This window comes from Heterocephalus glaber, unplaced genomic scaffold (genome assembly GCF_053883595.1).
Source record: "Heterocephalus glaber isolate CG9 unplaced genomic scaffold, H.glaber_assembly_v1.0 deba00001757, whole genome shotgun sequence".
NCBI lineage: Eukaryota > Metazoa > Chordata > Mammalia > Rodentia > Bathyergidae > Heterocephalus > Heterocephalus glaber.
Window position 1 is genome coordinate 2951738 of NW_028258454.1, and position 13430 is coordinate 2965167.

Below are 13430 nucleotides of genomic sequence, written 5' to 3' on the forward strand. Positions count from 1 at the left end.
CCACCATTCTTGCTACTTTCTAAAGTAGTTTTGGAAGTCCTTTTTTGGAATGTGATAAAAAATGTGGTGAATGCTGCTGCTGCATGCCATCCAAAGGAAAGGCAGATCTACAAAAACATTATGGTTTGTCCTTATCCACTTTATTCACTGGTCTGGTACCATCTAACTGTTTCCCAAAGTCAAAATTGACAGGGAACTAAAGACACACATGAAAGAATACTTCTAGAACTGTGTCAGAAAATGGCAAGAATGATGGGATAAGTGTGTTTGAAGTGAGGGGGATTAATGGCAATACATCTTTTTTTAATGTGTCTTTTACTATAATCAATGCTTTCAATTTAAACGCACAATATTTTTCAACCATACCTTATTTGAAGCTCATGGTAAGAGGTTATCCAGGGCAGAGCTATTTCATCTTTGTCTGTAAGTTGTCAGTAAGACCTATCCAGGATTTTCATTCTGATCCAGTATATCCTGCATCCTCAGTGAGGCAAGACATGAGCTTTGTCACTAAATGATCCTTGAGACTAGGGGTTTTGTAGACAATATTTCTTAGGCTTTTTTTCCTTGGCTATATTAAAATATGGTGGATGGTGCTAATCTTATCTTTCTCCTTATGCCATACAAGTACACCAATTCCAGGAGGCAAAGCTCTGTTCTTCAGCAAGGTTACCCAGTGAATACAAGACATTTCTCTTGCACTGTTTCTACATCACAGAAAACAAAAAGATAGTATTTACCCTTTATATTGGGGTGAACAGGCTGCTCATGACTAGTATCAGGGTCTCTTGCCTATCTGTCTAAAGGACTTCAATAACTTAGGCACAGTTGCATGCACTTGTGGCTCATTTGATGTGCCATCTCATCCCAATCAGGATCTCTGCTTCAAGGAATATTCCCCTACTCTGTAGTCTCTGTTCAGTTTGTGCTATATGATAAAGGAATATCTCCCCCCCGCACTGAATCTCTTACCTAAATTATTTGATGTGTAACATAGGAGAACTCTTAACAACTAAGAGCTAATGGCCTACTTTGTCCTTACATATCTCCTTCATAAATGTGTCTGTATATCAAAGAGACATCTGCATTCAAATATATTTTATAGGTCACTACGTTGTCTCACTGTGAAGTTGTTTCCTATTTTTCATTGTCTCAAATCTGATAAACATGCCACAGCTTGTTCTTTGACTCTTTTTCTTTCAGAAAATAGAGATACTTCTTTCACAAGTTCAAGTGGTATAGTGCTAGAGGAAGCAAGTTCATGACAGCATACATTAGCTTGCAGTATATACTCAATACATTATAAATAAGGCACAGTGTAATCATTCATATACTCCAGTAGGAAATAGGTTATATATTTAATTTCCTAAATGTACTTTAGGCCATTTTTGCTTGCATACAGGCTTTAATGAAATGTGACTTTTGTAATTTTTAAAAATGCTCATTTCCTGTTGTGCAAAATTTTACATTTGGTCTCTGGAGTATCATTAACTATATGTCCTTTGTATTTAGAAAAAGCTGTAGGACAATATAATAATCTGGGATTTCTAGTTAAAACTGCAACAAGGAGAAAAATACAGGAATGTATTATGCAAGGAAGTTTTGAGGTGTATGGGAAATTTTGTTTTAAGACCTACTGTAGATCTATGTCGCTGTCTGTGAAAGAGAGGATAATTAGTGCCTTCACTCTCCGTCATATCAGACTAAAGGTAATGGGGTGTAAGAAATGGTTCATTAGGCTCTCTCAAGTACTTTATACTGTGTCCATACTATTTATACCAGCAGAAAAAAATTCAGTCTTTAAAATCAAGTCAAAGCATTAGCCTTAGAGTCTTCACTATGAGAAAGAACATTGAGTAATGATGCCTTAAAGTCAAATGAAAAAATGTACATAAAAAGCCTACATGGTATTTATTAGCATATACGTCATCCAACCTGAATACTTGCAGTGTCTGACCTCCTCCTTCTAGGCTGCTGGCTCTAAAGTTGATTCATCTCCAAGAGTTTGGGGTGAAGGAAGAGATGAGATTGGAAACCAGTTTGCTAATCACTGCCCATTTAGAATTATAATTGAAAGGGAACTTGCTACAGATTGTCTCCTTAGCTGGGTGGAATGGAGATTAGGTGGGAGAAGCAAGCAATAATGAGACCATGGTTCTTTTAGAAAAACCACCTGTGGTGGTGGACATGAAAGTGGGATCAGTTAGTGGTAGTTGTAAGGTCTTCCCATAAACTCACTTAGATGTTACTCAGAGAGGTACTGAGGCAGCAGTACTAGAAAGGAGAGGGGTAATACATTTGATGCTGTTTAGACCACATCAAGTTCTGATAGAAATTTCTAAAGTAATTCTTTTTAGTCTTCTTGTCCCTCCTGACCTCTTCCCTTCCTAGAAAGCTAGTATGTGCTTCTGAGCTTTGGAGTCATGTTTACTCCCTATAGTTGGAATTTTGTATCTGCAAGTGGAATAGTCCCTCAGACTATAGAAAGTAGGAGGAAGTTGGTAGGGGAAAGATCTATCAGGGCCAGCATCTTGAGATAAGCTACATATTTATTTCTACTGTGAGTCCCTTCTGCAAGCTTAGAAAACAAAGTTAAATAACCTTTGATTTCTTAATGAGTGAAGTCTATGGGTGTTTTGGTGATGTGCTGAAGAATTTATCATACAAAAAAATCTTACAGTAGGTTAAGGAGGGTGTAGTACTTAGCTTGTACCTGGTTTAGTCTCTTAAGATCCTGTTATTTTGTGGACCCCCCACCAAGCCTTGCAGATAGCTGGGCACAAGTAGTGAAAACAGCTCTGTCCTGGTCACAAAGAAACCTTTGACTGTAAGTCCTTTTAGGGTAATGACACATCAGATAGTGGCTCTGCAGCATCACATACAATTGTGACATATTTTTTTTTGGTTTTTGCTGTGATTGTATAATAGGAAGATTAGTAGAAGGGAATAGAAAGCATAAGAAATAGATAAGAATACATTGTGGTGAAGATGTGGAAAAACTGGATCACTCACATATCACTACTGGAAATGCAAAATGGCACAGTCATTCTGGAGAGGAGTCTGAAAGTTTCTTACAAAGTTAAGCATGTGCCACTATATGGTCCAATGATTTGTGCACTGACATTTATCCAAGATAATAATTTATGTTCACACAAAAACCTCTACATAAATGTTCATAGCAGGTTGAACAAACTGCAGAACATCCATACCATGGCATACTAGTCACCAAAAATGAAATAAGCTACTAACACATGTACCACCTTGGGTGAATCTAGAAGGCATTATGCTGAAAAAAGCTAATCACATACTGTATGATTTCATGAAAATGGCATTCTTGAAATGGCACAATTATGGACACGGAGCACAGATTCATGGTTGCCAGACATTAGGGATGGAAGAAGAAAAAAGGCAGGCATGGCTTTGAAAGGGCAACAGAAGGGATCCTTGTGCTGATGGACATGTTCTATATCCTGACTGTGTCAATGTCAGTGTCCTGATTGCCACATGGTATTACAATTGTACAGGATGTTACTACTGGGAGAAACTGGGCACAGGTAAAAGGCATCTCTGTATTATTTCTTAAAACTTCACATGATGCTACAATGATTAAAAGTTTAATTAAAAGTTTAAAATTAAAAATTCAAAGTTTAATTAAAACATATTTGAGAAAAGAAGATACAGGAACTGCAGAGACCCTGTTTTATATACCACCTAATGAAAGATATGAAGTGAAAATCAAATACTTATAGTTACTGAAAAAGTCAATTGGTAACTGATATTTTGGTCAAATAATTATTCAACAACCAGTTTGAGGAATTATTTAGTGAAATTGATTACTCTGAGAAACTTTGCCTTGATACAAGTAAATGTTTCTGAAATAACAGATAGATAAAACTTTATGATAGTGGGGAAGATTTTTTTGGGGGGTGGTCAAAATTTTAAGATAGCTATGTACCTAATAATCCACTCTCCTTGGGACTGGTCTTGTCTTCATCTCCTCTCAATCCATGTTAGGAAATTGGGAAATGGTTAGATAAAAACGGTCATTGGGAAATGTCTATAATTACTGAATACTATTTATTAGTCATGAGGAGTTCCAAATTGGGTTAAAGTTGACCACATGAACAAGAAAATAAAGTTCCCTTGAACCAACATTTTTTTAAAGCTAACATTTATAGTTCTTGTAAAGCACAAATAATTATTGACTATTCGTGAGAGCTTTTTAAATTGCTACTAACTCACATATCCAGAGCAGACACATGTTTTAAAAAATAATTTAACACACAATATGGAATCAAAAAACCTGGATTTCAGTTTCAGTAATGGTGCTTTCTAGTTATGGCTTAGTTTCTGAGTACAGTATGCATCTGTGAAATGGGTAGAATAACATTAGAAAGTAGTATAGCTTGCAATGAAAATACATCACTAGTTTTAAAGTACTATGCAAGCAGTAATAGGAATAGTGGTTGTTATTAAGATAGATTTATAAAGTTAACCATCTTTCCTTTTTTAATCTGGCTTCCTTAACAGTTTTCCATATTGTTTGGAGTTTCAACATTCATTTCTTCCCAATTGCACAAATGCATCAAGCCCAGAGAAACTTGGCTTTTAGATCTACATGGTTGCTTGCAGAATTGTGTGGCTCACAAGTCCAGCATTTTTCTTGCTTATCCAGGCACTAAGAATGCAAATATTAACCCAGTTTCTTCCATTGAAAAAACACTTTCCCCTTTTCTCTGAGAATTGGGATTTAAGCACATTAACAGCAATTAGTACTAGAGCCAAGAATTCAGATTTTGAATAAAACTACAGTTGACATTTGCTCCTGGATGAGAGAGTGAAAAATGGTCCATAAAGTTTCTATTAACTTCAAAAGCAGCAACATCTGCTCCAATCCACAAAGCTTCAGGGTCTACCATAGAGGAAGAGAGTGCTGTCCGCAAGCTGAGAACTCAGCCAGCTGTCCAGGCCTCAGTCCTCACAGCCCATCCTCAACGCAATGAAGGAGAGCGTCACTTCCAGCAAACTCGGAGCAGTCCTATAAAGCAAGACGTGAGCCCAGTATTGAGTGTGGACTGCTGAGGAAGCTCGGGAGTGCAGTGACTTGAAAAGAGGTCTTCTCCCAAACGCATTTATTCTGCAAATGTATTCCAGTTTTTTCCCATTTTCCTTCTTGCTCTTCTTCCTCTCCTTTTCCCTCTCCTTTCCTCTTTTATCTTTCTTCTTCCTTCTTGTCCTCCTCTCCTCTTCTGTTTTTCTCTTTCTTTTACCTCTCACCATGAATATTTGCATAACTTGATGTAGAAGTTTGTATCCTATTAACTTTCTAGGGCTGTTTGCTGATAGTCACTTTGGATATTATCTGACTGTTTAAAAAAACCCAACATTTTCCAAAGATTGCTGTGGTTTTCTCAGTTACATGAGTTTCTTCCCCAAAATTCAGGGGAATTCCATTCCATTTTGCAATTAGTTAAGGATTATATTTCCTTATTTTTATTAATTTTATGTAAAGTGGGATTTATCAGTGGAGCATTCATTGACACTGACTTCAATTTATTCTGATGAAACTGACTGACATCTGTGTGTGCTGTTCATCAGTCATCATTTAAACCATTCTTAATTGCATTAAATGTAAATTAAGACATTCAATTTCAGCCGTTATTTTTCATAAAACACTGTGAACTGAATTTTAGTGGGTCATGAGATCTTACGTTCAAGATAAATAGGGTAAATTCAAAACTTACCACTGATGTTCATATTTCACCCTTTGTCGACTATTTCTTTCAGTGCTTACTAGATTGAAACAATTAATTTGGTCTCCAAAGAGACAGATGGCTAAGGAAGATGTAACTGAAGTTTTTTAAACAAATGATTTTATCATCTTTAGAGCTTGCCTATGTTTTAAGTATGATTTTTTAAATCCTTAATTATCTATCTAGATACAATGATAATTTGAATTGAAAGTGCCAAACTAAGTTCTCTGATTTGAAACTGATACATTTAAAACCTTGGACTGTAAGAATTTAGAATTACATTTTTTTTTTGGTACCAGGGATCGAACTCGGGACCTTGCACTTTTGAGGCAGGTGGTGGAACCACTGAGCTAAATCCCCAGCCCTAGAATTACATTTTTTTTTTTTTTAAAAAAGGCTTAACTACGCTAATATAAACTTTTAACGTTGTAGCTTAGAATCCTCACGTGAAATTAACAACATCTGTTATATTATATACTATATGGCATTATATATTAAGATACACTCTTTCTCCACTCCTATTGTTGATAAATGTTGTATTTTCCAATTAATTTATTCTGGTTTTATTTGTAAGTCACTGTTCTTAACTCCTGAAATTGTCCCTATTAAATGAAAACAATCATCTTTTTGTCATGTAATGATTAGAATGATAGTGATAATTACTAGCAGTAAATAATAATAAGCATTTGTATAATATACTTTAATAAGAAATATATATATCCATCCATCCATGAGTGATATTCACCCCTAAAGAGGGCCAGGGATTTAGCTCAGTGGTGTCGCCGCCTGCCTCAAAAGTGCAAGGTCCTGAGTTCGATCCCCTGTACCAAAAAACAACACCCTTAAAGAAATATCCAAATACTACAGCCCATGATAGAGACCTTGACAGAAATCAGGCCCAGGTGAAAATCATATTGTTAGCAAGCATAGTTTTAAACAGGAAGAGGTATCAAATAGCTAAAAGAGTCAATGTGACTAGGCTCTAATGTTTATCTTTATCTAGGAATATAAAAAAATGTTTTGATGGGTAAAAACTTGTTTCATTTATTATATTTTTAAATTTTTATGGTGTTGAGGATTGAATCTGGGGCCTCAGGCATGCTCAGCAAGTGCTCTACCACTGAGCTACACTTTCAGCTTTATTTTTAAATTTTATCATGACCTATGTGACTAAACACCCGATCATTCTTAGAAGTTCCCAAGGTCTTCTGGGTGTGCTCATGTGCTGAGGTTGTGTTGTACTGTGCAGTTGATATACTTTGGAGAATACTCCTGAGCCACTTACCTAATCAATGGTGAGAGGTTTGACAACAAACCAGCTAGAACTTTGTTCAACAACAAACCTTGGACAACAAACCAGCTAGGACTTTGCCACATTATTAAGCCCTTTTTCTTTCCAATTGAAAGTTGGTCAACAAAGGGAAGGAAACTGTCACACTTGTCTTCATTACTTCTGTAGTAAAATTTTATATGACTGTTATATATGACATTTACATTCTCATGTCAGTTCAACTGATGGAAAACGAAGTGTTGCAATAAGTCTGGAGAAGGGGAGTGATGCAATCATCCTACCAGTTTCTTGTTATTAATATGTCTCTCACTCATTTTTAAAGATAGCATAAATGAGAGTACTGAATATAAATGGCTTTTGTAAGTCATCCAGGTCAGTGAAGCATGTCATTGTTTGCGACCTGAGTTCTATGAGAGGTCCGCCTGGTTGATAGGCATACCATATATTTTTCTCATAAATGAAAAACACAAACAATATTCACAGCATTTAATGAATATTATAAAATAATACAATGTGAGTTTTCCTAGTTGTACTGAACATTGTGACCTTTAGAGTGTCATCCTTAAACTATGTAAACCCCATATAGAAAGGCATTGTATAATTTATTTTTCCACATGTAACCTTAACAAACATTTTATTATGATTTATATTTTGGTTCCTTGAAAGATGAAGTAAGTTCTTTAGTATTAGCATTGCTAATGATTTTAATGAGGCATTAAAATGTTGCAGTATTATAGGAACATTTTTCTTTCTTTCCTTTTTAAACATTATTTCATTAATATTTCACAGGACTTTTAATTTTAAATTGATGAAAGAACCTGAAAGCATAACCCCCAAAATGTCAAGGAGCTTGGGCAGTGGGCAAGAACCAGGGAGAGGCAGGGCTGGGTGATAAGGGAGAGCTGATGTGGTGCATTGAGCCAGGAGTACTCTGTCCCAGGGCAGACTGTTGTTGATGAAATCAGGAAAGAATAATCTTGTGTTTTTGCTCAGGGGTTTTCTGCCATTGTCCACAAAATCTAGCACATGTGACACAGACTGTTTTTACTTCCAGGTTAGGCTTGGGGAAGCCAAATAGACAGAGAGGAGCTTTTCCAGAAGATGACAGTTTGTTGACTGACTTGTGTTAGAGGCTCAAGGGTAAAGCACTTGCCTGGCATGTACAAAGTCCTAGCTTTGATGCCCCGCACCACAAACAACTGAGTACCCATACTACTTAGACTTCTAGAGTTTGAATCTTTTCTGCTGCATACTATTTAATCTAGCACTTTCACTGTGTCTTACAGTATGCAGAATGCTTTCATGGGCATTGTATTGTTTAATTCTCACAATGTCCTTTGTGAATTATGTGACCTTTAGGGGAAATTATTTTCTCCCCCAAATCATAATACCTGTGCAAGAATTGCTATTTGGGTAACTTACAGTTACCACAAAGTGATCACTCTTCAAGTATAGGAATGAGGGGTTTCATCCCAGCTAGCAGAGCTCATATGGGTCCACGATCCCAGGGAGAATGGTTAGCTTTATTTTAGGCATCTGAGAAAAATTTAAACAACAGAGGAACCAAGGACTAAGCAACCTTTGCAGCTGCACAGTGGAAACCCTGGCGCAAAGGGAAACTGTTCTTGAATAAATTCTCCAATGTCACGGGCAAAAATAGCCCTTGTCATGGTTTGGCCTCAGCAGCTGTTTGTTCTGCCTGGATCAGAGCATGGCAGAATCGTATTCTGGCTGGAAAGTATTGCTATCTTGTACATTGCATTATCTGTAAGCCTGATCCTGCCCTTAAGAAGCCCTCAAGGCTGTACCTTAAAGCTCCACACACCCTGTAAGCAAACCCTCTTATCATCTTTCACTTTAGAGGATGTGTGTGTGAGATCTTAAAGTGGTCTTTAACTCAGTCTAGCTGATTTAGACCCTGCTTATCTGGGGGTGGGTATGAAACCAGAAAATAAAGTGATCTCTTTCTTGGAAACCAACTGTAAGGATATGGAACTCTTTTTCATGCCCTAGGCAGTGATGTTTCAAAGTAAGGTTCATGGTTCTTCTATATTATAGTACTTGAATCACTAGGGTGCATGAGATTAGGGGTGGGGGTGAATAAAGGGAGAAAGAGGGTTACTTAAAACAACGCAGATCCTTGGCTCAGGTTTTGCATAAATCTTGTAATGTTGCCATGTGCATGAGTCAAATAGCTTTGTGAGGATGAAAAATGATCCTCTAGCCACTGACCAGGTAGCCTGCAAATACATACACAGGAGTTGATCAGTGGAGAAGGTGAGAATATGGATCTCTTGTTTTCTAGTGGATTAATAACATTTCCTCAAGAACTTTAGAAATGTACAGAAAAAAACTAAAAGCCAAAATGCAAACCAGCCAGTTATACTGTTTATTGGCTAATATAATAAAAGCTCCATTGAGAAGGAGATGGCTTAATACCTTGACTAAAATTAAATTTTGGTATTATCTGTGCATTTCAATTATTCATGCTATTCCAAAACCCCAAAGCATGAAAAATCTAGACTTGCTTATTACCTGTTCTGGTAGAGCCACCAATAAGTATGTGGGAGCCAATATCGATGTAAAGAGAGCAATGGACTCTGTCGCTCTACCTCATTTGTTTTTAGTATTTAATAGGGCTCCAATTTTCAAAGTGTCTGGTCTCAGATATGAAATCTGGTTTGTGTACTCCCATATTGGACTCTCCTCTGCATGGAATTTATTTTTTCCCAAGGATGTGAGCTGATAGGTGTGTCTTACTCTATGACATGGAGTGCCATTTAACTCTAGTGACTTCTAGTGCCCCCCAGATCAGGCTGACTATCAGGAAAGCCAGATCCCCAGGCTTAGACTTTGATTGCAGCAGCTCAAATACCTTGAAGTTTAGCAGTTCTGTGTGTCAGAAGATGTGTACAACATAGAAACAGATTGGAAAACAAGTCACTTATTGCCCTGACATAAATTTTTGATATCTACTTTCAAAAGTATATTTTCTTAATTCCCGTACCCCCCAACTCTGCCACCTAAGCACGTGCATGTACACACACACACACACACACACACACCAACTTACTGAATTAACAAACCCTTTCTTGGGGGAAGGGAGGTGATGCAAAAAAAAATAATTAAGATGTGTTATATACATGTACCAATCCCCCACAAGGAATTTAAATATTATGTACTGCAAAAGTACTAATAAAAACAAAATTTCTTTAAAAATGACATCAGGGGCCGGGGATTTAGCTCAGTGGTTTTGCCACCTGTTGCACAAGCACAAGGACATGAGTTCGAGCCCTAGTACCAAAAAAAAAAAATGCAATCAACTTAAAAAAAAAAAGACATCAAAGGCCCAGAAATGTTGAAAAGGAAGCTCTCTAATGAAATGTGTATCTTGGTTTGATTTAATATTCTTCAAAAGTGACAGTTTGACTCAGGGGGAATTTTTATTTCCAAGCATTTTTGTCTTAAGATTGTTTTAGGTATTTATAATTGGTTATCATTTGAAGTAATATGCATATATTAAGAGTGATTGAAATGTTTTTATAGAGATACAGAAACTTCAAGGACAAACAAGTGAATAGAGAATGAATTCTTTTAAATAAACACATAAAGATTAGTAAATAGAAAAACATCTTTTTAGAGTCAGGCAGATGAGTAGGTAGCCACTAAAACCCATTCCAATACTAATGTTCTGTAATTCTGTAGTGTGTTGGTTAAGAGAATAAGTGTTGGAAAGACTGTCCAAGCTTGAATTTCAACTCTTCCCCTTGAGAATTGTATAAGATTGGTAAATTATTTTGGCTTCTTTTTTTTTTTGGTACCGGGGATCGAACTCGGGTCCTTGCGCTTTCGAGGCAGATGGCAGAACCAATGAGCTAAATCCCAGCCCTTGTTTTAGCTTCTCGTGCTTATTTCCTCATCTGGAAAGTGAGTTTTATTTTAAGGCCCTTATAAGTTTGTTATGAGAATGAAATAAGTTAATATAGATAACTCCTATGAAGTAATAATTCAATCAGTATTAACTAACTATAATATTGAGTATCTATAGCATGTTTTGAAATATGAGGCAAAACATGAAAAACATTTTTGATGTAGTTCTTTATGACATTTACAATCTATTTATGAAAAAAGTTTATTAAAAAGTGTAGTTCAAGAAAAATTATAAAACAGCATGGTGCTAACTTAAATTTCAAGAGGAGACAGAAGGGAGAATATAATGGAGTAGTATGTGCAAAGGACACTAGGTTAGATGGTCAGACAGAGCTTTGAAGAACAAAGAGGGATTAGGTTGGTGCGTTGATGGAGAAGGAATGATTTTAAGCAATGAACCAAGGAATTGAGATGAGAATAAGATTGAGGAGACTATACTTGCTAGACTAAGATTTAAGTCTGAAAACCAAGGTGGGGCTAGGTTATGGAGGCTGTTAGAAAGTGACAGAGAATTTCAGTTTAATGGGCCCAGCAATAGGAAAGAAGTAGAAAGCTTTTAAACTTTTATGTGCCATAATGAAACAGTTAACTAAATACAGTATGTATGTTGAAATTAGAAAAGCTAAAGACATGGGATCCACTTACAATGGTTCCAAGTCTAGTTGTGAAGAAGAGTTATCTGAAGAGTTTTAGCCCCCATGGATTCTGATTCAGAAAGGCTGCAGTGGCCTGAGAATCTGTAGTTTTACAAAGATTCCTCAAGTCATTGTGATCTTCATCCAAGATTTGAGAAGCACTGAGCCTACTCCATCATTCCAGGCCTGACATCACAAGGCCCTGGACTAGTGCCATGGCAGTGAGTGGAAAGGCCTATTCAGATTTGAATGTACTTTTCTCTTTGCTGAGACAAAATACCCAGGCCCAAAATTAAAGGAGGAAAGGTTTATTGTAGCTCACAGTTTGTAGAGTTTCAGTCCATAGTCGGCTGACTCCAAGGCATGGCAGCATGGACGAGGGGCACTGCAAAAAAACCCCCCAAAAACAAAACAGTCCATGACAAAGCAGGGCAGAGGAAAAGCAGCAAGCAGCAAGCAAAGGCAGCAGCAGAAACAGCAGCCTGGCTGTCCCTTTTAACTCTTCCAGGCTACCCACCCCTTGGGTGGGCCTTCCCATTCTCCACACCCAGAACTATGTCAAACCAATCAGTGGACTAATTTAGTAATCACACACCCTTGATCTCAGCAGTACACACCCTAGATCTTGCCACCTCTGAAACACCCCCACCCCCACCCCCACCACCACCATGGCTGAATGAGGCTTTGGGGAGATATCTAGACACAAGCTGCAACAAATGACAACTTTTTTTTTTGGTACCCGGGATCAAACTCAGGACATTGTACTTTCAAGGCAGGCGGCAGCACCACTGAGCTAAATCCCCGGCTCAACAAATGACAACTTAAAGAAATTGGTGACTGTAGGGGATTAAGAAAAAAGTAAAAATTACATATAATTTTTTACTCTGATAGAAGGAAAAGTAGTTTGAGATGAATTGTGGGCCTGTTGGATTTGAGTAAATGGCAGTTTGTTGGATGGTGGGTATGTTGTACACAGGTGGGACCTGAAGATGAGCACAAATCAAAGGTTGGAGCTAGAGACAAGTACTTGGGTCAGTACTGTAGAGTTTATGGTGAAAGCCATCAGAGTGGGTATACTCACCAAAGGGAATAAGTGCAAAGATGGGAAAGATGGATGCTAAGAGTGGAGCCTTTATGATACCTGTCCCTTAGACAGTGAAAGGATTTTACGCAGCCAAGGAGACAAAAGAGGCTGCTTAGAATGCAAGATGATTGAAATAAAAGCTTTTGAAAGTTTTAAAAGTCATGACAAAACTATGTAGAACTTCTCTACATAAAAAATATGAATTTATTATGAAACAAAGCAACCTGATGGTTAAATTCTTACATTAGTTGCTCAGTAGTTTAGGTACAAAGAGTTGAATTTGCTGAGGTGCAAAATAGCCGCATTAGTAACTGACAGGTCTCTTGTAAGAAATGGATAAAGTCCCTAAAAGGCTACCTACTATGTATTGAGTGCTAGCTTTGTACTTTACATGTATCTACTTATTTTCTCTCCAGAGTTACTCTAAAAGGTAGATATTATTATGCATATTGTATAGATGAGAAAATGTGCCATGTTTTTCCAGTGACTTCAGATATTCCCTGGCATATGTCTGGTTCCTTCTGCAGTGCATCATGATTTTCTTTTAGTGCCTAGTGCATAGTAGGTACTCAGTAGAGAGTTGGTTAAATAATGCATGAAGCAAAGGGTCATAAAATGTAGCTGAATATACTGAGAAGGCAATTTTCCTGGGTTGATTTCAAAGAATTCTAAGAAATGAATGAAATTAATATCCTATAAATTACTCTGAGCATGGATGAGGCACACTATGGATGTTA